The 26724-nt window shown below is 37.4% G+C and overlaps 1 protein-coding gene across 9 annotated transcripts in view; it reads right to left on the bottom strand.

Moving 5' to 3' along the window:
- Positions 1-26724, bottom strand: part of NBEA (neurobeachin) — a 687041-nt gene that overhangs the window by 162678 nt on the left and 497639 nt on the right. Inside the window, exon 1 of one of the 9 annotated variants that reach the window (XM_045977924.1) lies at positions 26606-26630. The exons of the other annotated variants lie outside the window; for them this stretch is intronic. The gene's annotated coding sequence lies outside the window, so the exon portion shown is untranslated. Of the gene's footprint in view, positions 1-26605; positions 26631-26724 lie in introns of those variants that run through there. 9 annotated transcript variants of the gene reach the window in all.

Genomic DNA, 26724 nt, shown 5'->3' with positions numbered 1-26724 from the left:
AGAAAATTTGGGCGTTACCTTTCTCAGCACTCTAAGGGCTTCAGTGAGTTCACTGGAAGAATAATGTGCTAAAGGAACCCCAGGATATAAAAGAATTTGCTTAGCTTACTCCACCAAGTATAATTTATTTTCTGGGAGAATGTGATAAACGAAACCATTTTTCTTATTAAAATCTTTTCAGAAATTCTGTTCTTAGATAAAAACACTGTCTGAATGAAGAGAATTACGTAAGTTAAGAATATCTGATGAAATAGGTTGACACTTTTCAGTCATTTGTGTGTGTGTGTGCATAGGAGTACTTCCTCAATTTCCCGACAGAAGTTTCTTCAGAATTCTGACTGAATAACTTTGGTTGACAATGTTCTCTACTTTTGAGATAATGTATTGGAGGTGATCTTGGTCCTTCACATCATTAATTTTGGTCCAAATCTGCATTTTTGAAGAGTCTATATTAACACGAACTCTGAATTGCTATTTAAATAATTCAGTTTGTATGATTAGAACATAGATTTAGGAGAAAGAATTGCTCATATGGTTCTCTAGAAATTCAGGCAATTAAGAATTGGCTTGATAAAGTTAAGGAGAAGTTCTAAAGCATAAGGAAATTACACAACAATTTATTTAGAAATGTGTTTTAAATTTGGTGTGAGTGGAAGAAGGGGGTATGATTTTGGGAAAGAAGGGAAATGGGCTGACTCGGGTTCTAAGCTCTTAGATCCAGCCCTGCCTATCAAGCTGGGGCTGCCACTAAGGCTTTTCTTTGACTTTTTAAGAAAAGGTATTTTATAGGAATCATATTTGTAATTTAAAACTTTGTAGAAATGGAACCCTTTTCAAAACATTGTATTATGTTATTGCTTGACCTTCCAATGTAGGATTTTTAAAAGATATTTTAAGGGACACAATATATGAAAGTACAAGACTGCCTATGTCTCGTTGGAAAGTACTATTAGAATACTCTTCTTTATTTTGTGCTTTGACTTCCATCTATTGGTCTTACTTGTGTTCTTTGGAAGACCACATATAAATATATTCTTTATTATAAATGACAGGCTTTTTAGAGGCAACTGTTATGTCCTACCCCATTCCTATCTTTAGAATCCAAATTAGTCTCTTCAGTGGGCTAACCTAGCCCCAGTTCCTTCAAATCACATGATGTGGTTTCTGTATCATATATATCTTGATGTCAAAGTATTCACTAATTCAGTTTTGTGCCATCTGTAGATGGGTTTTTAATTTAATTTCATTGTGTCAGAGAAAATTCTTTGTATTATTTAAATGCTTTTAAATTTATGGAGCTGCTTTTTTTTTATGGCCTAACATATGGTTTAGCCTAGAGAACACTGTATGTGCACTAGAGAAAAATTCTGTAATTGGGTGGAGTGTTCTTTAGATGTCCATTAGGTCTGCTTAGTTTATTGTTCAGGTCTTCCATGGATTTGTTAATCTGCTGTCTACTTAATCTACTTGTTAATCTACTGTCTACTGTCTGTCCATTGTTGAAAATGGGGTATGGAAACCTCCAAACTATTATTGAGTAACTATTTCTCCCTTCATTTCAGTCAGTTTTTGCTTCCTGTATTTTGGGCTTTGTGTTGGGTGTCTACACGTTTATAATTGTTTTATCTTCCCAATGCATTAACCCTTTTATCATTATCATTAATTATAAAATGATATAGTTATCATTTTACCATTTATCATTAACCCTTTTATCAAAATGTCTCTCTTAAATGACATTGTGCCCCACAGGGTTAATGAGGTTGAAAACAGCAGAAAGTTTAAAGCTTGTTTCTCAGAGAGTTGTTTCCCCGATCCCCTGCTGTGTTTTTTCAGATCCCACTATCAAATCCACTGGTGGTCTCCACAGAAGCATGGACTCAAGGTCAACTGATGCAGTTCCAGCCCAGGAACAAGCAAGGCCCTGCCTTCTGTACCCAAGATAAGGAGCCCAAGACTCCCTGCAGTTTATACCAGCTCTCAGAGCATATGCATACCCCTCTTCTCCCCCTCTGCAGTTAATCTCCTGAGATCAAGGGGCTGAATTCTGTCTCATTCTGATATTGTCTTCCTCTACAGTGAACATGGGACATATGTTACATATATGTTTGCTCAGTGCACACACTCCATCTTTCCTCATGAAGAGTCACAAGGTTCCCTGCTCTTTCCATCAACATGTACGTAATCTCAACCGCTATGGTTTCAGAAAACTTGTTCTGTCCTCCTTGGGGGACGTGGGTTTGAGGCTTGCCCTCCCGTCTCATCTCCTCCTCCTTTGGCTGCCTCTTGAATAAACTCTTTCCTTGCTACAAAGCAATGATGTCTCAGTGCCTGGCTTTGAGCACACGGACTTGGGTGCAGTTACATTAGTTAAAATTTTTTTTTTATGTCAAAACCTATTTTTCCTGTTATTAGTATAGCCACTCCGATAGCAGTCTTTCAGGACTGCTGTTTGCATGGTATCCCTTTTTATCATCTATAATTTTCAACCTATTTTTATCTTTAAATCTAAACTGGATCAAAGTATAATTGATTGCATGTAGGTGCAGGTAGAGAGCACATAGATTTTGTTGCCTTTTTAATTTTTAAAAAAATTAAATTGAATTAAATTTAAAAAAATTAAATTGAAAAAAAAAAGGCAGTCTGACTGTCTTCTTTCTGATTGGCTGTCTAACCCATTCACATTTGATGTTATTATTCATGTGGCTAGATTTATGTCTGTCATTTTGTTTTTTGTTTTCTACATGTCTCATGTCTTATTCTTCATCTGTTTCTCCTTTACTGTTTTCTTTTGCATTAATATTTTCTAAGGCAACATGGTAATTCCTTTAATGATTTTTTTAAACTACATAAAGTTAGATTATTTTCTTAGAGGCCACTTTAAGGTTTACAATATATATCTTATCAGAACACAAATGTATGGGGCGCCTGGGTGGCTCAGTGGGTTAACCCTCTGCCTTCGGCTCAGGTCATGATCTCAGGGTCCTAGGATCAAGCTCCGCATCAGGCTGTCTGCTCAGCAGGGAGCCTGCTTCCTCCTCTCTCTGCCTGCCTCTCTGCCTACTTGTGATCTCTCTCTGTCAAATAAATAAATAAAATCTTTAAAAAAGAATACAAATGTATTTCAATAAATTTAGAACTAGTTGCTTATCAAAAGGATTTGAGGCACTCTTAAATCTTTCTCCTAGGTCTTCATTATACCTTTATTAACAACGTTGAACAAGGTGCCAAGTACAAAATTTCCTAGTATTTTACCCATATCTGAACTTTTGACACATCTCATTCTTTGTAATCCCTCAACGATGATTAGTTCTTCAATCAAACCTACAGGTTCTTTTACTGCCCTGATGTAATGAATTCATTTAATGTGATTAATTACTTTTTTCTATATTTTATTTTCATTAGTTCTTACTCTTAATCATATTCACTATATCCTCCCCAAAGCTATATAAAAACAAATATGTAGAGGTGTCTTTTTATTTAATTTTAATTTTTTAAAGGTTTGTTTGTTTGTTTAATTCATTTGAGAGAGAGCACAAGCCAGGGGGAGGGTCAGAGGCTCTGGGAGAAGAGGACTCCCTGCTCAACTCCGCCTCCAGGCTCCATCCCAGGACCCCGGGATCATGACCTGAGCTGAAGGCAGAGGCTTAACCATATGAGCTATCCAGGCATTGTTAGAGCTGTCTTTTTAAAAATTAGTAAGTAGGGGTGTCTGGGTGGCTCAGTCAGTTAAGCATCTGACATTTGGTTTCAGCTGAGGTCATGAGCTCAGGGTCCTGAGATTGAGCCCTCCATTGGGCTCCTCACTTAGTGTGCAGTCTGTTTGTCTCTCTCCCTCTGCCCCTCCCCCTGTTTTTTTTCTCTCTCTCATAAAGATAAAAACTTCAGGAAATTATCTAGTAACTAAAGTTTTAATTTAAAAAAGATACATAATGGAGACATCATTAAAAGTATAGACCAATAATTTGTTTATAAAAGATTCATTATGAAATACATTTAATTATATTTCAAATAATAAGAATATGATTTACAGCTAACTTTCCAGGAATATATATGCTGCATTTAATGAAGTCTATTTTCGAAGGTAAAACTGCTGATATTTTCTGCTGACCTCAAAGTTAAATAAAATACAGAGAGCTGAATGATTTAGAAGTGGATATGCAGAATAGGCTTCAGAAATCATGTATCCCAATTCTCTCATCATATATGGCAAGAAACTGGACAGAGGTTACCTGAACCCCCAATAAAGGTCATACAGCTTGTTTGAAAAAGACCAAGTCTAGAACCCAAGTGTTCTGATTTTGACTCAAGTGCTTTTCTTTCTCTATTGAAACATCAAAGGAGTTAGCTGATAACTAAAGACTTAAAGGAAAAGTATTTTTGGCAGTTTTATATAGCTTAAATGAAACATATGATGGAAACAGATATGCCAAGTTTATTAAGACTTGGGTTGACTTCTGGGGTGCCTGAGTGGCTCAGTCAGTTGAGCCTCTGACTCTTGATTTTTGGCTCAGGTCATGATCTCAGGGTCATGGGATCCAGCCCTGCTGTGGGCTTGGCACTCAGCAGGGAGTCTGCTTAAATTTCTCTCACTCACTCTCCCTCTGCCCCTCCCCCTGCTCATGTGTGCTCAAACTCTCTAAAATGAATAAATAGGGGCGCCTGGGTGGCTCAGTGGTTTAAGCTGCTGCCTTCGGCTCAGGTCATGATCTCAGGGTCCTGGGATCGAGCCCACATCGGGCTCTCTGCTCAGCAGGGAGCCTGCTTCCCTCTCACTCTCTCTGTCTGCCTCTCTGCCTACTTGTGATCTCTCTCTGTCAAATAAAATAAATAAAATCTTAAAAAAAAATAAAATAAAATGAATAAATATATCTTAAAAAAAAAGATGTGTTGGTTCCTAAATAAAGTTTCATATATATATATATATATATATATATATATATATATATATATATATCAGGGTCTTTTAAAGAAGCCTATGATTATTTCTGCTACAGGAGTAAATTAAAACTCTACTCATCAGCTGCTGATGAAAAAAAAGTTTTATTAAACATCTCAAGAGTACTACTCAAAGCACTGAAGTAGAAATGATTTTGGGATGTCGTCTTTTGGTACCCAGTATTCCAGCAACCCCTCTCAGGCTCATTTATTTCCTTCTGTGCAGGCTCTGGTGACTTAGTCTGTTTTCCTCTCCATTCATTCAATTTGTGTTTTTTTTTCTTTTCCAAAGTTTCCTCTTTCCCTCTCCCTAAAATCTTATCACCACTGTTAGAGAATTCAATATTCATATATTCAGTATGCAGTTTATTCCAGTTTAATCTTAAAATTCCTTGACTTCTTTGAATTGCAATGATCTATGTCTGTGGGTGGCTACATTCTGCTTCGTGATCTACTCAGCCTCCTACCTTTAATAACTCACCTCACTAGGCTTTTTTACTTGACTACATCTCACTCTCATCTCCGGTTGCCAGATACAGTACAGGATGTTTGTTCAGGTAAACAATGAAATGCTCATCTGAAACTCAAATCTAATTTTGAGATGCAAAGATTTTAGGTGAAGATGGAGAGAACCTTTTGTATGCTAATGAGAAGCCCTGTATTTCCATATGCTAAATATGCTAAACCCCACAAGACTTCTAGTTTCTTCATCTTTCCATTTTTTTTTTGGCCATCTGTTAACCTGACTACCTTTTCTTCCCTCCAATTTAGAACTAGTAGTATGTCAGTCTAATCATGCAAGTACTTTTTTTTTAATGTTCTAGTCACTGACATTTTATTTATTTTTAATTTAAATGCAATTAATTAACATATAATGTATTATTGGTTTCAGAGTAGAGATCAGTGATTCAGTAGTCTCATATAATGCCCAATGCTCACTACATCATGTGCCTGCCTTATTGTCCATCACTCTGTTCTTCAACTTTTTTGCATCCATATCCTTCAGCCATAAACTCTCCATAAACCCTCATTCTGTAACTTCGTCTTTCCCCTCTTGTACATTTTGGCTAAATGATATGGATAATTTTGACTTTATGCAAATGGACGCCACTGCCAATTCATGGTTTCCATCATGGTGGGGCTTTGCTCTTTCTCCTTCATCTTTTACTTGTTTTTGATCAGCGTATTACCTCCTACCCCTTTTAGTGATGATTTAAACATCCAAGACCCTCAATCCTTACTGAAGTCCCCGCACTTTCTACTGCCAAGAGAAAACTGAGGCTGACTTACATACTCCATCAACTATTCAAACAACCATCAATCAACTTCTTTCTCTCCACAATTACCTTGCAACAGGCAACAGCTTCTTCCTGGTATATTTCTAGACCTTCCTCCTGCCAATCCCAAACCAACACCGTCACCATCCATTGTTTGTATTACATATGGAATACAGTAAACAACGTGTAATGCTAGTAACTGTGCAGAGTCTACTTCCAAGGAAAACGGAACCATCTCTTCATTGCAGCCTCAAGAAAATGATACCATTTCTTTCTGCTGGTCTTGGAGAAAGGCCTCCATGAATTAGCCCTCTCTTTTCCAATTTTAACCTTGCTTCTCTTGTTCCTTTCTGCCCTAAATAGGTGAAAGTCTTTCTTCAAATCTATCCTGCATCTCTCCGTAATTGGCACAATATCTCTTACTTTTCCTTGATATCTCATTTTCTTGACAGTGTATTTTACACTTCACTTACTCCCATTTACTTTCAACCTCACTGGAATCTGCATTTGGTCTCTACCATTCTGCAAAAACTGGTGTGGAGAGACAAAGAACTTTTCATCTTACTTAAACTCCATGTGGTAGCTGAATGCGTATCCACTACCTTTTTATTAAAACTTGCTTGTTTTTGGCTTTTAAGAGAATCCTGTCTCTTGGTTTTCCTCCTTACTTTTCTGAGCATCATTTCTCATTCACCTGTCCTGGATCATCATCCTCTGTTGGTGTTCCTTAGGATAATGTCCTTGAACCCTTTTTCATTCTACATTGTCTCCTGGTGTCTTTCAAGCACTCTCATGCTTCTCACTACACAAAATATGATGAAAATGTGACTTTTCTCCTAAGCTCTAGAATCCTACATTTAGCTGCCTTCTTAACATTTCCACCTGGATAACCCACAGGTTCAGTGGTTAAATCTGAATTCTTCATCTTCCCAGAAAACGTGTTTTTTGCTCCAATATTTCTGTATCTCCATTGGTAGAGTTTCTGTACCTATCACTCGAGGCAGAAACCTGAAAAGCAGCTTAAATGTACCTTAATACTCTTTTATGAGTTTTCTATCTTTTCCAGGCAGTTGCTTTTCACAGTGAAGGCTATAAGCTACATATCCACTATATTAGTTAGCATAATGCTTGAGAACAAAAGGATAGGAAGAGAAAAAAAAAAAATATGCTTGATAGGTCTGTTGATAGGACCAATCTATTCATCCTTGAGGTTTTTCATTCAGAAAGCTTTCCTGGATTGTGTTTACATACCCCTGTCTTATGACCCCTAGAAACTTCTCCTTTTATAATCACTCAGTGTAATTGTAATTGTGCACTCAAGTTGTTTTTTAATTCCCATTAGCCTAAAATCTCCTGAAGGCAGTTATGGTATCATCAGGACACAGTGAAGAGCACAGGGGATACTCAATGAATATCTGATAACCGAACGACTTAAAAAGTTCTTCACCTGAGTCCTCTGCCAGGAATTATAAAGGAATGTTTTTGCGCATTCCTGAGCTGAAGCTTAGAAAGCATTGCAACTGCATTTTTTTTCATTGTATTCTATACAGACACAATTAAAACAGGGCAACCCTATGCAGCTGTATGCTCATGCTAAGGTAAGATATCCATTTGCCATCAACAGCCAGATGGTAATTTTATAATTTTCAAATACTTTGGATATACATATTTAATATTAGAGATTTCATAACTCACGAATACTGGAGTGCTAAAAATATTTATTTAAGATCTCTCTAGGGGCGCCTGGGTGGCTCAGTGTGTTAAAGCCTCTTGCCTTTGGCTCATGTCATGATCTCAGGGTCCTGGGATTGAGCCCTGCATCAAGTTCTCTGCTCAGCAGGGAGCCTGCTTCTCCCTCTCTCCCTCTCTGCCTGCTTCTCTACTTGTGATCTCTGTCTGTCAAATAAATAAAAATCTAAACAAAACAAAACAAAAAACCTCTCTAAATTCTCCTGAATGAAGACACTCATTTGAAGTGTGTTGAGCAATAAGTGTCTTTAGGGAAGACTATTAAATGATAAAGGAAGGTTCGGAACTGCCATGTGTGGCAATATAAGGCAGGAAAGAGCCCCAGGAATTGCTCCCTTATATCGTCTTATGGCACCAGGAGAACAGTGACTTTGAGATGGCTGTGCAACCTACTTAACAAAATTTCACTTTTAATAATTCTCAGGAAAGCAAATAGAAGCCAGCCAGTTTGTTCAATAGACTTATATGTTATATTATTAATAGTAATCTTGGATGAAATATAATGCTTGAAAATTAGTTGGCCCATTTTTTGTGTGGTTGGTCTACAGATGAAATGTGTATTATGATCACTGTCACTTATTTTTCTTATAAACAACAAACGTGCCCTAATCTTCCTCCTACATTTTTGATACCTTAAGATTAAGGTAAGTTTTATCGACTCAACATTTATGTGTCGATCATCTACTATGCATGCAGCATTATGCTGAGTATTTTGGGGCAAGGGTAAATAAGATAAAATTTTGCTTATCATCCAGGAATTTTAAATATATTTTGGGGACAAAAGACATTTATAAATTTAAATACTTTTTTTAGATAGCACTCATCTGCACTATACCAACCTTAGAAAAGTCAAGTGATATAAGATTACTGAGAAGGAAAAATCATTTTTATTTGGGACAATCAGAGAAAGGATACATTTGACTTTAAAAGGAAGGAATGCAATTCTGATAGGTGAATAGTGAGAGGTAAAAAGGTAGAGAAAGAAATGTAAGAATTATGTTTGGAAAATAATCTGCAGCAGAGAATTCAAGGTAGGGTGTCAGGAAGTTAATATTGCTATACCGCGGTGGCCCAATAGTGAAGAGCTTTGAATGCCAGGAGTGGCTTTTTTCCTTCCCTCCCTTTCCTCCTCTCTCCCTTCCGCTTCTGCGAATTGGGAGTCAAACTAAGGTTTTTAACAGGGGAGTAGCATGATAGAAGTGTCTGAGAAAGTCTGTCCAGCAGCTTTCTTTATGATGGGCTAGAAAAGGGGAAGACAGCACAGGGAGTCACAGACCAGTAACAAATTGATAAAGACCTGAACCTGGGTGATGGTGGTGGATATGACAGCAATACATGAGACAGATACCAGGAAAAAATAAGAATCCGTAAGACTTGCTGATGAACAGAGCACGGGGGTAGTAGAGAAAGAGCAAAGGGCAAGAAAGGAGTCAGTGATGACTCGGATGTCAAGTCTTTGCAATTACAACAATGACTCCAGTCAATGACAGAAACAGAGGGAGAAATGAGATATAGCACTTCTCAGGAAAAGCTTTTGACTACTTGGGAAGGCGGTATAACAACACGGAGAGAATGGGGGCATCCATCTGGAAAGTGTCCACCAAGAAGGAGAAAATGACGATGAAGGGGAAACAGAGGTCAGGACTGAAGGCACAGATTTGTGATTCATCTACACAGAGATGATCATTCAAGTTATATAACATAAGACGAAGAGAAGCTAAACAGTACACCCATATTTAAGGGGTTAGAGATGAAAGAGAAAGGGGAATCAAGTTAATGGTGAAAACTCAGAGTTAGTGAGGAAAGAGGCAAAACAGGGTAATGAATGGATATAGCGAGTAGAGCACAACCATTAAACGAATGGATGCCGAAGTCACAAGGGATGGTTTCAAGTCCCAGCCCCAACCAGAGGCCCTTAATTAACTTTTCTAAGCTCTTCTTTTCTTATCTCCAAAAATGAGATGGTAATACCTACCTCTCAGGGCACTCATCACCAGCTGAAATGTCACACAGTTGTTTACTTGCTTATATATTTATATGATAACTTAATGTCTCCCCACTGGAATGCATACTCATTGTCTAGCCTCAACTGTTTTGAGATCTTTAGGAAATGAGACGGTAGTTGCTTCTTTGCTATGTAGTCCCAGATTCCAATTCTGGGACCACAGGAAAAATCCAACAGAGTCTCCTGGTGCATACCTAAAGTGTTTAGCATAAGGCCCTGCCCAGAATAGCTAATATTAGTTCAGTAACTAATATTATTCCCTTTGTGAAGAGAGTAAAATTTCAAAAAAGAGGAAAAGGTCAATGATGTCAGGATGCCATTAAGATCTGTGAATTAGGTTACAACTCTTAAGTACAGTTTTCATACAAACAAAATATGCAGCAGAATTAACTGGTGATCTCCTTTCATTCCTTCTTTCTTCCTGTTTTTTTCCCTTTATCTACAATTTCTCCCTCCCTCCACCCCTTCCCAACAACAGATATTTATTGAATCATCATCATAAGCCAGGCACTGTTTTAGATCCTTGGTACGTAGCAATGAAGAGACAAAATCCTTGCCTTCATTAAGAGCTTAGATTTAAATGTGGGGAGAGAGATATTAATCATGATAAATAAGTAAAAACATATGTAGATAGTGATAATTGGTAGGGGGAAAGGCGGCAGAGCGGGGACAGGGAGAGACTGTGTGGGTATTTCATTTTTAGATAGGTTAGCACCTGAAAGGTGTAAGGGAAAATATCATGCAGATACCAGAAGCGGAGAGAACTCCACACAGAAGAACCAGCAAATGCGCAGGTCCTGGTGTGAGTGGGTGCCAGGGTGCTTGGTAAAGACACAGTAATGGTGATAGTCATAGGCAACGATGTCAGGAGGTAATGGGGGTAGAAACAGAAGGGCAAGGTGCTGGTCGTAGAGCTAATAAAGGCTTAGATTTTTTACTCTGAGGTGGGAAGCCATTAGGGAATTGTGAACTTGAGAGTGGTATGATCTGACCTTCAGTTTTAACAGATCTCTCTGGCTGCCATGTCGAGAAAAGAATATAAAGGGCATAGCCAGAAGGGAATAAGGGAGGAAACTGAGGCACCTCTTGGATAACTACAAGCAAACATAAGAGATGATGGTGATTTGATTGGGATGGAAGGTATAACGTTGGTGAGAGGGAATCAAGATTCTGGATGACTTGCTGACGCACCAGATGTGTGGTATGAAAGCAACAGGGGAGTCAAGAATGGCAGCCGACTTGTTGGCAAAAAGGACTGCTGTTTGCTGTGGCAGGGAAGACTGCGGGAGAAGCAGGCTGGGGTTGAAGAGCAGGGGTTCAGTTCAGAGAGGTTATGTTTGATACACATCTTCCACACGTGAAAAGATGTGGGGGAGACAGCTGGGTAAATGTGTTTGGAGTTGAGAGAAGAGGTCTTGGCTGGAGCTATAAATTTGAGAGTCATCAATACTGATTTTATTAGGGTTTATAGGATAATCATTCACTCCTTCAACCAGCACTGAGTGTCTGCTGTCGGCTACCAAAACAGTCAGTAAAATTAACAAATTTTTCCACTGGATAGATGATATTCATTTCATGACTCATTCAATAAAGATTCACCTGAGCGCTATGCTAGGTAAGCTCAGAGGTCTAGAGGCAGAAAAAGCAGGGTTAGAATTCTAGTTCTGTACTTACTGTATGGACTTGGATAATACAAGTTAAGACAATAGTCTAAGCCTTTTATGTGTATTAATTTATTTACTCTGTGCACTACTGATATAAATATCATTACCCTTATATTACAGAAGGGAAAGCAAACTTAGGATAAGTGTGGTGGGATGAGCAAGAAGGCAGGCTCTGGAGTCTGGATTCAGAGGGGCTAGCTGTACTGCTTTGACTCTGCAAATTCGTAGCTCTGCAAATTTGGAGGACTTACTTGGCTTTCCCGTGGCTCAGCATCTCAACAATGAAATGACAGCAGCAGGGTCTACTGATAGCGCTGTTCCGAGGAAGGTGCAGTAACACTGCCCAACGATCTAGCACAGCACCTAGCATATGATAAGAACTCAGTATTTACTGATTTTGATCAAGCCTATTTGTCTCTTTCAGAGATAGAAGAATTGAAAAATGAGAAAAAAATGTGTTCTTCAAGCCCAAGAAATAACAATCACATGCAGCTTTTTCCTTTAGTGTTCTAAGACTATTATTTGAGGGTTTAGGTGACTTTCCAGCAGGGGTTAAAGATGAGGAAGAGTATTGCCTTAAGCCAAGGTGTAACAGTTAGGACTTGGATTTACCAGAGGAAGCATTAGACATCTTGTAATGAAGATCAGGGAATCTCCATCGGTTCCTAAGTCATTACTTGGGCGGTGGAGCTGGCGATCTAACTCTTAGGTGTCTCCATATATCCAATGAAGTGGAATGGTACTTGGTCTCAAAGTATTTATTATCTGGGCTCTAGAGGAGGGGGAATTGTACATACTGGGATCACAAGATAAAAGTGGAAACTCAACAATGAATTATGTTAGAGTTTCCAGACAACAGGAGAGCAAATCGGACACAGGCTACAACAACTACCTACCTGAAGGGACTTCAGTATCTTATTTCCTCAGCGTGAGCCTTTAATTAAGTTATAGCCTTCTTGTGTTGGCAATGGTGTCTGTCCTCATTCTAGGACACCCTCATAAGCTACCAGATCTTAACCTACACAACAAAAGTGCCACTCATTGAAACAGTTATAACAGGAAAGGAAAGCAAGTTGATGGGATTTAAAGTGTTTCAGGCCACTGAATCACTGACTACTTGGCGAGGGCTTGAGAGAAATGTCATTCTCAACAGGGCTAACACTGTGAAGCCATATCAGTGAACTGGTTTTGAAACATGAAGGCTGATTTTTAAAAATCTTCTGATTTTCTCAGGAAACCTAATAGGGAGCTTCTATTAGAGATTTTCAGTTCTTTTGCTTGCAGGTTTATTCCCCAAGGGTACATAACTTTTTTTTTTTTTTGACAGAGAGAAATCACAACTAGGCAGAGAGGCAGGCAGAGAGAGAGGAGGAAGCAGGCTCCCTGCGGAGCAGAGAGCCTGATGCGGGGCTTGATCCCAGGACTCTGGGATCATGACCTGAGCCGAAGGCAGAGGCTTTAACCCACTGAGCCACTGAGGCGCCCCGGGTACATAACTTTTAAAGAGGCTCTTATCACTTGATATCGTCTATCCCCTTATCTCTCACAGGCGGCATATAAACTTTTTGATACATACACAAAAACAAAAGAGGATGAAGAACTGGCATTCCCCTCACCTCTGGGGACTGGCAAATGCTACAAACTTTTACTCTGAACCATTTTTCTCAGGATTTCAAATACACACTTTATTTTCAATGCCCATCAAACAAACATAAAAATCGAGTAGCAGTATCAACACAGGGCTAGCAAAAACAGAGGGCCTAGATTATGATTTGGAGAATTCTTAGGACTCAGAAAGAGCATAAGAATAAATCATTTAGAGAATTAGCCATGTTCCAGGCTTCATTAGTTCTAATTATCCCCCAAATATGCTCAGCAGAATGCACTTGGGTCAGCTGGGACTGACACACAATAGGGTAGCAACTTATAAACTCCTCAAAGCACAAAAAGAGTTCATAAAACAACTGCTTGTGCATTTAGTCATGTGATAACACCTCTTATTGCATAAGCCACCAGATGAAACAGATGGGGCCACTCTTCACTTCAGAATGTTTCTTTTGTAAAAACACTGGACTTCCTTATTCTCCATTGGAGACACAAACTGCAAGAAAGCCAAATCTGAGGCCTGCTCTCTCTGTGTTTTACTGCCTAGATGTCACAGCAATAGTAAATAATGTATTAATGAAATATCCTTATTTAGGGAAAAAAAAAAAAAACAACTTGGCAAATAAAAACATGAACTTCCACTCAGAGAAATTTAAGGCTTTAAAATAACTCATCACTTAAAAAGTTTTTTCTTTTTCTTTTTTTTCTTATACAACTCACAGTGCATTTTATCAAAATACTTAATATTTGTTACCTTTTATTACTTAATCTTCTGGGTATGTTTTTCCAGCGATGTAGTCATTACTTAAGGAAAGCTTCTTTACATTCACCAGTTCACTGGGTTATTAAATATTCAGATTTAGGCATTGGTTTTGAAGAAGATACTAGAGAAGAATGGGTCCTGATTGGTTAAACTACTTTAGCTTAATAAAATGTTTTCACATTGGCTTTAACTTATTAAATACATCACTCTTAGAAAGCATTTGCCTCTGTCCATATTCAGTTATTTAGAAACAATTGTTACCAAAAATTATCACCCAAATATTAGTGGGTCAATATGAAAATTATTCCAATAACATTATAAGACTCTATGAGCACATTTATTTACATTAAAAATTTATTGGTTTTTCTATGCATTCTTCAAACTTATGGGAAATGTGTAGATTCTCTTTGTAGACAAAAAAATGGCTGACAAAACTGATAAATAGGTCAAAATATTTAAAGTACACTTTATCTCAAAAGGGGCTTTTTAGTTACATATTTTGATAACGCCATAAGAAACTAGTATTAGGATTTCAAGTGTTTGGCAAAAAACTACATAAAGGCTATGGAATATTGGGTGAGTCTAATCTATCCACATATCTTAAGTGGATTAGCCTCTTTGTATACTTAGCTGAGCAAAAACAGTAGATTCATTATAGTTAATTTCCATTTTGCTATGAATGTTCTGTAAAAAGCCTGTAACAACTTTTAAGAAAGAACTCTTACGCCTATTAATTCTTATTCAAAACAACACATAACTTATAAGTCAAACCACAGGAGAAACGGCTAAAAATGGTAAGATAAAATGAGTTGGAAACATTAAAGAGTCATGTACTTAGGACTCCAAAACATATGTTTAAACAAATATGGTATTTGCTGGCATATAGCTCAGAATTTATCAACAGGATTTTGAAGACACCCCCCAAAAGCGAATATGAATGTATTTCACTTAACAGAAGCCTCTCCACTCTACATTTCCCAATCTACTCTGGAAGTGATGAACTTAGGCAACACACTTGAAGAAAATGATGTATGAGAATGGGTCTTGAATGGTGAGAAGACTTAAAATATGTTGTGATGGCTGAAGGTCAGAGGATATTCAATTTGATACCTTACATGATGAATATAAAGGACTTATTTCTGTTAAATGAGTAAGACTAAGACAAAAAAAGGGGAAAGTTTCAAGGAGAAAAGAGTTTGGTTCAGTATTTAGAAGAGTTTTTTGGCATGCCTGGCTGGCTCAGTCAAAGAGCATGTGACTCTTGATCTCGTGGTCATGAGTTTGAACCCCACATTGGGTGTAGAGATTACTTAAATAAATAAAATTTTAAAAAAGAAAAAGAAGAAGCTCTTTCTAACGATCAAAACTGTCTGTAAATGCGAGTAGTTAGCTGAGTCGATAATAAAGTTCTCATCAGTGGAGGTAAAAGTAGAGGCTGGATGACCATCCTTAGTAATGCTGTAGGGAAGATTCAGGCAGTTAATGAGGAGGGCGGCATTATGTTCTCCTCTAAAGTTTCCTTCTCGCCCTGGTATAAAATATCTGACTCATGGAGTAGAATTAGGTTCTTCCTCCTAGCACTAACTGCATAATATATTTTAATGAGATGGTCACTGTAAATTCTACATAATTTTTATATACAGTGAAATACTTGCAACTCAGCACTGATTAGAAATTATAAGTAGAATAAGGGGCGCCTGGGTGGCTCAGTGGTTTAAACCGCTGCCTTCGGCTCGGGTCATGATCTCAGGGTCCTGGGATCGAGTCCCACGTCCAGCTCTCTGCTCTGAAGGGAGCCTGCTTCCCTCTCACTCTCTCTGCCTACTTGTGATCTCTCTCTGTCAAATAAATAAATAAAATCTTTAAAAGAAAAAAAGAAAAATTATAAGTAGAATTCTATAATTATAACATATAAAGATGGAGCATTCACAACATGAACAGACAGATCATTGATAACATTCCTTATATTGCAGTATCTGTACCAAACAAAAATTTAGTAAGGAATAAAAACAACTGGCAAACAAATAGCTTTCTTAGAAACAACTGTGTTTTAATTCATGATAAAAGAGCATTTTTAATGTGTCTTAACTGAAAGATGTACAATACCATGGCTTGTATAACTCACTGATATCACCATTTAAAATCATATGTATAAAAAAAGTATATGGATATTTTACTCAATTAATTGCTGAATAGTTTCTCTTTGTCATTTTTATGAAAGTATATCCCATTAATCGTAGTTTTTTTTATGAAATGTTTCTTTAGGTGAATTAGTCCAATTTGATGTTCATTAAACAGCACGTGTATTTTCTAAATAGTTTCTCTCTATGTGATAGATCAATACATTATTTTCATAAAATAAAGATTTATAACATACAAACGGCCTCACTATTTACTTAATTAAAAGCCTCTTAATGAAGAACTTAATCTTTAAAACTCATCAAACAATCATATTCTTAATGGAAATGTAAGCCTGGTAGTTTCTTTTCATAATAACACTTACTTATATCCCAGCAGCAGTTGCTGAAAATTACCTCTCAGACACAGACAGCACAGACAGGCATGCCTTCACGCACGCGCACAGATATCTACATCTCTGCCACATACAGTCTTGATGTTGTGGTGCTGAGAGCAGCTGCAGTCAGACAAACCTAGTTCTGCAATTACCCTTGCTAACACACTTAACCTGTTGAAGCCTCAATTGCTATTGGTAAATGGGGACTAATACTTGTTGTGAAGATTAAATGTGATCAAATACTCATAAGATTTATTCCTCCTTTCTTATCACCATCTACTCTCAACTCGCTGAATTATTTTAATTATCAAGGGAAATAATGCATATAAAAATCTTTTGTAAATCTAAAAGAATGTTGCAATTGTATTATCTCATTTAATAGGCAATTTATCCCCTGCATTGCATTACATCATGGTTAACAGTGTTCATTATTACTATTAATTTTTTTGTTGTTGGTGGGTGTGGAGGACCAGAGGGAGAGGGAGAAAGAGAATCTGAAGCAGGCTCCATGCTCAGTGAGGAGTCCAAGGCAGGGCTCCATCTCAGGACCCTGAGATCATGACCTGAGCTGAAATCAAGAGTGAGATGCTTAACACTTACTGGACTGAGCCACACAGGCACCATTATCCTTTTGAAAATTGTAATAACAAATTTCTACAGAAGAAGCAGCTTAAAACAAAAGCTCAAGTTTGAAAATAGGGAAACCAATCATTAGCAACAATTATTTTCTAAATCGTTTTGGAATAATCCACAGTTTTAAAAAAATAATGTAACAATTTATCTCAAACAGGCTGGGCCAGTACACCCAGCAGGAGAACAGAGGCTTTACCACTCTTCGCTTGATGAAGAGAAAGAAAGAATGCATTTTTCCCTCAAAATTCCACCTATTCCAGCCTATTTTCTAGACTAAACAATTTGGATAATGCTCTCAATAATTCACACTACCTGAGTCACACGCAGAGTTCAAATACACATTCTGGTGTGGCTGTAGAGTATATTTTCCCTAGAGCTTCTCATTTAGGAGTATTCTGGCCTTCCAGGGTCAAGCCATGTAAATGATACCCAACTTGGAAAAAGTTTTAAAAAGGGAGTCTGTGTTTTGATCCTGTTCTGATTTTTGTTTTTAAAGATACAGCTATTGGAACTATCGCAGCTGATAATTTCATTCTGACATGAGTTTAAAAGGTTAAGTTACTATCTGAGGAAAGGTAATCTGGTTGCCTTTCACGGCAGCCTGCAAACTCTGCAATCTGCATAGAGAGGGGCATTTGTCATCATTAGCTGAGCTGTGACAGCTGGCACCCAGGGTGTCCCAGAATCAAGAAGTGGCAGAGAGACTCTTGCTTTAGGTGGCCATTAAGTGTAGCAGGTTTCTGGAGGAGGAAGTATATTTTATGAAAAGCTTTGTGATGTAACTAACAGCAGTGAACATATTTGAATTTCCTGTAACATGGATAATACAATGATAACACATAATTAGCAGGTTGCCTCTAGACAACAAGATGCCAGACTACAGTATGAATAAACATCTCCTGCCTGCCACTTAGAGAGGGAGAATGGTTTGCAGCACCCACATAGCTCGGGCACACTATGTTTTTTCAAGGTTGGATTAGGGTGATCAACGGGTAAGTATACTCAAAGAAACAGACCAAAGACAGAGAATAGTTCTCAGTTGTCGTTTAAATTTGGTAGCAAACAATGCACAGTGTCTCAGGAGCAAGCTCAACCACACACACCCATTATAGTGCCCATCCTTTTGATAACATGAATATGAAAACTGAAATCATCCCCACACATGCAATCCTCCAACTGTCTGAGGTGTCTGTAATTGGTACTAAGCCTTTGAAATAATTCTCGGCTGAAGTTTAAAATCAGAATCTTTTTACCAAAACGAGGGTTACTAACTATGGATCTGAAACGGTTGTGAGGAACACACCCAGAAAAGAATTCTTATGACTTTAAAATTTTATGTTTGTCTTGTTAGCGCAAAACCATATAAAGCAAAAGAAACTGTAAGTTAAAAAAATAGGTTGATCAGATCTTCGAAACATAAGAGTGCTACGACCCCTTTAAAAAATCATCAATGTTTGCAAACATAATCAATAACACTAGGTTTTATATTATTATGTAAACTAGTTTTCCACAAATAAAACTAATTTTTGTGTTAATGTAAAATCTATGCAAATACATGCAGTCATTTATCAGGAAAGCTGACAAGCATTCCATATTGGAGGGGGAAATGGAACTGCCTCAAGAATAGAGGCAATTAATTATTTCTGTATTTTTTCTTCTTCTGTCTTGAGGCACAAAAGTTATCCATCCAGTTAAAACAGCAAATGAAATAAAGAGATTTTTTTTTTTATTTAAACACATATGGCTTTTGCCTGCAATACTGATCACCACAAGGTCTACAGATGCCCGTGGCTAAATTGTACACTGGCAGATGCACACAGGGGAAAACTGTGCTAATGCAGCGTGGAGAGCAAAACAAATGAAGAACTGAATTTGCTAGTAAAAGAAAAAAAAGAACAACAAAAAGCAAAAACCCCCAAACCAAAAGAAACCCTAAAATCACACCCCCCCCACCCCACCCCCGGCTCCCCACCCAGGGAGTTATGCAATTTGCTTATCAAATACAGGTTCAGGTTGCAAGAAACTTAACCATCATCTGTTGCAGGAAAGCAGAAAACAATTTTAAATCTATGAAAGTGCTTTTATGGATACACATGGGTATTATGTGTGTGGGTGACTGAGCAGGATATTTGTATTTATATAGAAAGAATGGCTAGCGAAGTTTTATATTTCTCAATTTTGCAATTAAAAGCTTATGACATTCAAACCTACCACAGTGTGTGTGTCTGTATATATACTGTTAGAACTTCCGGTTATTATTATTTAAAAACTCTGTTTAGCATCATCTCTGAAGGTATTACTGAAAACTGTCCAGGTTATCATGGACCAATCTTGCAGATGTGACATTATGTTCTGGTGGCCACAAGAATCTTGGATTTAGTAGTTGCTTCCCTTTAACAGATTAAAATAAATGTATAGAGGCCAATTTAATCTTTTCCTATCTGAAATACTGGGTCTGTGTGTGTGTGGGTGTGTGTGTGTGTGTGTGTACGTGCACAGGCTATTTTGCAAACCATAAAAAGAGTATACTTTCTAAAAATGGTTTAAGATTATTAAGAAAGCAATAACTTCTTTCTTAATAGGCCTGTAAGCATGCATAACATTAAAATCTGTTGTAATTGCCAAATAAAAATATAAAACAGAAAACGTTTAAATAATTTTATATCTTGGGGAAAATAACAGAAGACTAGTTGGACTATTCCAAGTTATAAAAAAGGCAAAATGCTTGAAATAGCATCTTGGTCAACGAATACGTCTGCTTTCCTACAATTTAAGCATTCTTTGTTTGGAGTATTTATAACCATTGAAATTTAAATGACAATGTATATTTATATAAAATTAGGATTAGAAGCATATGTTCCAAGAATGTGCATACGTTAATTAATATTAGTTTTAACAAACTCCTTGGCCTTGTCCCCCACCACTCAAAGGGAGGATTAATTTACTGAAAATGTAAAGTACAATGTAATTTAAATACTGAAAGGAGATTCATTTCTCCAGTGACATAAAGCTAGTAGCATTACCAATATGCCTCAAATGTTGCTAACTTATATGAGGAATCCCTGTTTCTTACTATGCATTTGACACTCAAATATAAACTATATTCATAAGTCTAATGCACACATTCATGCTTGTGTAACGTATAGTCGCAGTTCGTTTGAAAAATAAATCTTTCACCTAGCATTAAGGTGACAGATATTATATTTAAACAACTTTTATGGAACACAAAAAAGTGCACATCGATTGCCTGCCTATCTGAATAATCATTTTGTACTCTGCCTCCACTTCAGTGCTACTGGATTAAAACTGGCCTTAAATTAGAAGTGAGATAAAATAGTAAATTCTAGAGGAATAAATAAAGATTTACAACCCAAGGATTTTTTGGCATAAAAGTAAACCACCCAGATGCATATAAACAAATCATAAAATTTATGAATTAAAAAGTAAAATAGGGGCACGAGGAAACCTTTGTGGCAATGGAAATATTCTATGCCCGTGCCAGATGATCTATGACTCTAGATATTTGCTAAAATTCACAGGATGGCACATTCATGTGGAAAAACCATAGAATAGAATGGTATTGTACACAAAATACACATCAATAAGCTTGACTTAAATAATAAAAACAGATTTCACATAAAAATAAAATAAAGGTGTAATTTCTATTTTGTTGGTTTCACAATTTTTTATTAGAAAGACTACAGTCTTACAAACTCCGCGCTCCCATGCTTTTTGATCTAGATGTGTAGACAAAATGAATAAACATGTAGACTAAAAAGTATTAACTACTTACTAGGACTTTGACTTGATATTTTTGATAAGTCATGGAAAATTAGGCTTTTTAGAAACGATACTCATTTGTTTACTAAAATGTGTATTATTAGAATAGTGAAAATAATCATAACTGAAAATGACATCATTATTTAGGTGGTGTATTCTCAGATGTTTATATCTCTATATCATATATCTCTTTATATGCAAAACTATAAATGAAATTCCTATTTATAAACTGATTTCCTTCCTTTTTTATAAAGCATTTATTTTATTACATAAAATATACATGATACAAGGTAATAGTTTTCATTTGATGTAATTATTCTTTTAGATTATTACTCCAGTTGCTGACCATTAAAAAAAAATAAATCCTAGTTTAGAGGAATTGCTTTGTTCATTAAAAAGTAAGCTCCAAAACTGTAAATTAGATATAGAAAAGGTTACTTTAGACATGTAATCACTGAATGTTGATTATCTACATACCATACTCTAGTCTCAAGGTCATGTTGAATATTTCCTGTGGCTTAATCACATACAGTATGGGACAGTAATGAGAGCTCTGCAGTCCGGGATGACCCACTACAGATGTACAGATTAAGACACTAATCGCATCTGATTCCATTGTTTTCTCTAAGAGCAATAAAACTCTAATGCGCTTAGAGTACTAAGGCTGTGGTCACATACACAAATGTCTATAAATCCGCGTGAATTATGGGTTGAGGAGTCACAAGTTTTCATACATTCATAAAGAAAAGAACTGTGTGAGCCCATTTATCTCATCAGAATATTTCTATAATATCCGAATGAAAAACAGAGGCTGAAATCTCATAAAGTGAATTTGAATTTTCTACATCATAAAGAGGACAGTGACTTTCTGAAGGGTCTATGAGGAACTGGAATGTTGGAACCAACACTTCCTCCATAATACTCAATAAATAAATGACTAACCCCAATATCCTTACATTTTTGGAAGAAAGATAACAATCTGTTTTGAGCCATAAGAAAATCTTTTGGCTAATAAACTTCCCCTCAAATTTTTCAATTTACGCATGCAACTTAAAATATCCTACACCTATATATTCAAATGAAGTGGGGAAAGTGAGCCGATTACCTAAATAACCCAGGCTTTCAATTTCTTTTTCTACCAAAAGAAACATTTTTATCCAGAATTATCCAGAATCACCACAAATCTGCAAATCCAGCAGTGGTCATAATTCTGGTAAGGTACACTTCCAATGTCCATCTTTCATCTCAAATTTACTTTCTTTCCAACGTTTATTAGCACCAATAACAAATTTACTAAGGAACATTGTAGGGAAAGAAGTGGTCCCCACAACAAATGCTGACTATACGATGGGTACAGGGGGATGAGCAAAACTAAGGCCACAGCCCTGATCATTCAAGTGAAGGATTAAGGAAATAATTTTTTAAAGAACTGCAATCATCAGGATGCGCTGGCTGAAACAACAAAACAGGGTCTAAATTGTGTCAACAGTGACCTCAATTCTCTGCTTTACTTTGTCATAAGCCTGATATTAAAATATGAAATAATTGTTTTAAGAAATCATTGAAACTTTTGAAGCTCTCAAGCTATTTTTTTTTCAAGTATTCTTATACAAGGAGTCACAACAGGAAAAAAGGTAGAGATGCCATCAAATTAGATTACCAGAGAAACTCCCTCTATTTTACTTTATTTAATGTGACACATAAAGAAAACCCTGCACAAATATCTGTCTTTAATTTCTCTAGTGTAAAAAAAGAAATATATTGTGTCTGGCAGAATGAAGCAGATGAAATAGCCTGGGTGCATTTAAAAAACGAAGTGGGGGGAGGCAGAAATCAGATGCGTACAATGAGCCTTCAAAGCCACTCCAGCAGTAGGGATAAATAATTTAATAAACTCAACTTCATATTCTTTTTATCTCCCCAGTGTAATAAGCACATATTAAAAAAATAAAACTTTAAGTTCATGAATACTTGTGAATAGAAGAGCAGCCAGCAAATATAAAAAAAACACAAAACAATATCTATGTGAGCATTTAACATGTATATGCATATTCCCTAACAGATACATTTTTTTAGATGAAAGGTCACAATGGCTTAAATTTATGAACATGTAATTCAAATTTAAATTAGTTTTTTTTAAAAAAACACAGAAACCTTGCATTCCTACATTTCTCAACATAATAGTTTTTCTTTAAATCTAATAAGGTGACTATTTATGCATTACTTTGTGTATCCCATATAAATTATGTAGGTTTACAGAATGCGGTTAAGTTACTTACGCAACAATACTTCAGGAAAAAAATATTTTGCCATTATTATTTTGAATGTCTGGAAATGTTAAGGATCACAGTATTTAATTGTTTTATATTCATTAATGCTACTAACATGTACGGTAACGGTGTTTGTGACTTTTTGGGATTCTTTTCATAAATGGTGCATTTTAAATCAAGGCTACCTAGTATCCTAAGTAAATGAAATGAAAAACTCAAGTCAGTTAGATCTTTAATTCCAAATATCATTCAAACTATCATTAAATCATGAGATTCTTGGCTTTTTTCCCCCTTCAATTAGGTCAGTTTTCTTCAATTATCATTCTATTATTAGCTCATGTCAAAGATGCCTGCACAGCATACGACAAAAACAATTAAGCATTTATATCCTAAAGCATGGGACACACACAAGCTTTTATTCTAGCACTAAGATTATATTTATAGTCAAAAAATAATATAAGTAAGATTGGGATCATTAGAGTCTTTTTGTAACTTCTCACATAAGTAAATAAATTGATTTAAGCTATCCCCCAGGTAGTACATCCTCATTTGAAATAACCAGTTCAATAGGCCAAAGGTGTTTCAAAAAATTACTATAAAATAAATTACTCCCACAAAACTATCTCCAAAGCCTAGATTAAAAGCGGCCGAATTACATAAAAATATACCATATATGTTAAATTCCTCTCCAGAGGTCATTTCAATTAAAAAAAAATTAAGGGATAGAAAAACATACTCCTCGAATAGTTTAATCTTCCCTTCCACAATGAGAGGTGTTTAAGATCACTGAAAGGTTTCAGCTACAGAAGGCAATTCATTTCACATGTTCAGTGTAATAGAAAATCACTGTGTTGCAGCAACAAGCAGAACTTGCACTGGAGTATTATTCTAGGGCGCCCAGTTCACCTGCAGTGGTAACAGCGGGTGGGTGAATCCTGTGTTATGTAAATCACTGTCAGCTCCCAGTGTGAAGGGTGCTGGAGGAAGCAGCCCAGAAAACACAGTCCCGGCGTCCTTGAAACAAAATGACTTCACTTCCCTGGAACATTCTACGACTAACGAGTTTCTTAGTCCTTTTCTCACCATCCATTTTTCTTCTTCAAAGTGCAAATCGTTAGTGAAAAGGCCCCGGTTCCACCAATTAGTTTGCACAAAGTGCTTCGGTGTTTAGCTTCGCTTTAACCCAATTAAGCCGCACAGTGAGCCCCGAAGATGCGCCACCTGCGCGCCTGGCTCCAGCGAGGCCGGCCCTGCGCCCCTCGCGTCAGACCCATCCGGACCGCCGCCCCACGGTGCCCCCCAAACGGCTCCGGGGCCTCCGCGTCCCAGGCTGCACGTCCTCGGCAACCGGGGACACTTGAAGGTGGCCCAAGAAATCGAGGGACGAGGTCCTGGCCGAGCAATTCTGTTCTGAACCCCAGGGAGATTGCGCTGGGCACAGGGGCCCGCGGCCGACGACGAGAAAGCGCGGGGCTTGGCTGCGACCTCACGTGGGCCCAAGGGTGGCCGTCGGGGCCGAGGGGTGCGCGGGCAGGGGCCGTGGCCTGGAGCAGTGGAGAACCCGAGGACACCAAGTAAGGTTTAAAAAAGAACCGGCACACAGGGAAACAATCCCTATGGAAGGGAGAGAGGAAAACAGCATGGCTCGGGAGTGCGGACCAGCGAGAGAGGGAACCTGCGCTGGGTGAGAGCCAGATGCGGCTTTTCCCCTGAGGCCAAGGCACTTCTTCGCCTTCTGGGCCAAGGGTTCTCCGGTTCTGATTTACCTCCTCTTCTTCCAACTGCCAAAAGGTAGCAGTGCATTCACCCGCAAAGCCTGCGAAGTGGGGAGGGGCTGTTCGGGTTGTTCCCAATCCCTGCTCCTAAGGGAATAGAAGGTTCCTGGGGGAAACAGTAGATGGATGCCATGAGCCCCAAATCTCATGTACTATTTTAAGCTAGATCGGAATCTTTCACTCTTGGATAAGGAGAAAAGGAAATAATAGATGGCTTTGTGACGCTCATACCTGTGCAAAAACAAATAAACAAACAAATAAATAAATAAAAAAGCAAATGCTGGAGTAAAAAGTAGGCGCCTGGAACAAGATCTTGTTGAAAGCGGATCTGAAAGAAAGCGCCTACAGACCTGTTACCAGGAGTTATAGGATTTTACTGGAAATATTGCTAAAGAGATGGCATCTAAATTAAAGGTAGGCATTAAAAATCTGCTTAGGTTTTAAAGCCACTACATAATCCCTAAGTGGTATTTATTTCCTTTCCTGTACATTAAGGACACAACTGGTACCACCAGAAAACAAAACAAAACAAAACAAAAACCAAAAACATATTCTACATAAATCCATTCTCCCCCTCCTGTTTCAAGTTTCCAAAATGCAGAAATGCTGATTTCTTTCAAAGTATTCCAAATGATATTTTAAATTTAAAAGCCCTGGATGACTGCAAATTAATTTTCTTTTAAAATCTTACCGGATTTTTCCCTCAAACAAATCACATGAAATCCTATAATAATTAGAAGTCTACTGTCAGGTCACCACTAAGGACACTTAAGTGAGGAGGTATAATTATACATCAATAAGCAAGCCAGAAACCCTAAACCTGAACATTTTCAGAACAGTTATCTGCCAGTAGGTCTCATCTCCATGATCTTGCTTTAATTTCACATATTAAAACATAGCTTGAACTCACATTACAGTAATCTCTCAATCACAGAGGTAAGTTATTTTTAAAATATTTCCACCAATGCATACAAAGCTTATTATCCAGATTATGTTGGGCAAGTCTACCAAAGTACAAAGAGGGCTGCAGGTGGGAAGAGGGGGAGTAACACTAAAAATTTTTTAAAACATCCTAACTTAAACTGGGGTAGACAACACCGAACAAAGCAATAGTTTTCATATTCCTTTCAACAACTGCAAATGAGGGGAAAAAACCAGAGAGAAAACGCTGCATAATGTAAAAATTAAAACAAAACAAAACACCAAACACACACGCACAAAAAACCCAACCCAAAACCCCATTCTAACACATAGGAACATCCCCCAAATGACACAGGCATCAGTCCATTTAAAGCCAACTAACATATACATGAAAGAGCAAACTCTCAACCTGCATTTAAAAAGACCTCAAGGATTACCAGACATTAATTATCTTACCCTAAATGCAAGTTACTGACTTTTGTTTTAGAAGACCCCATCTAGTTCACTAATTGATGGATGGCCATTAATACACCTGTATTTGCATTTCCTCTGCAAAAAGACAGGCAGGGTTTTCAACACAGAAGAGAACCACTTTGCCAAGTCTTTTCAAAACGTCAATATGCTTCAATTAATACCAAAGCTGAGAGATTCTTCTTGATATCCAAAACTGTCTAGGTGGCCTGCGTGGTTTTCTGCCCGCAGCAGCCTCCTACCTTTAGTTTGTGTGCCTATATCCATGAGGGGGGATTAATTAGCCGGGTTGGAGCTGAAGGAGGCTGTCGTGACGAGCCCAGTGGCGATTGGCCGCCAGCCTGCCTGGCCCTGCCTTTAT

The sequence above is a fragment of the Meles meles genome, chromosome 14 (assembly GCF_922984935.1).
Source record: "Meles meles chromosome 14, mMelMel3.1 paternal haplotype, whole genome shotgun sequence".
In the NCBI taxonomy this organism is placed as follows: domain Eukaryota; kingdom Metazoa; phylum Chordata; class Mammalia; order Carnivora; family Mustelidae; genus Meles; species Meles meles.
Note: the sequence above shows the minus strand (reverse complement) of the source record. Positions and strands in the feature narration are given on the sequence as shown.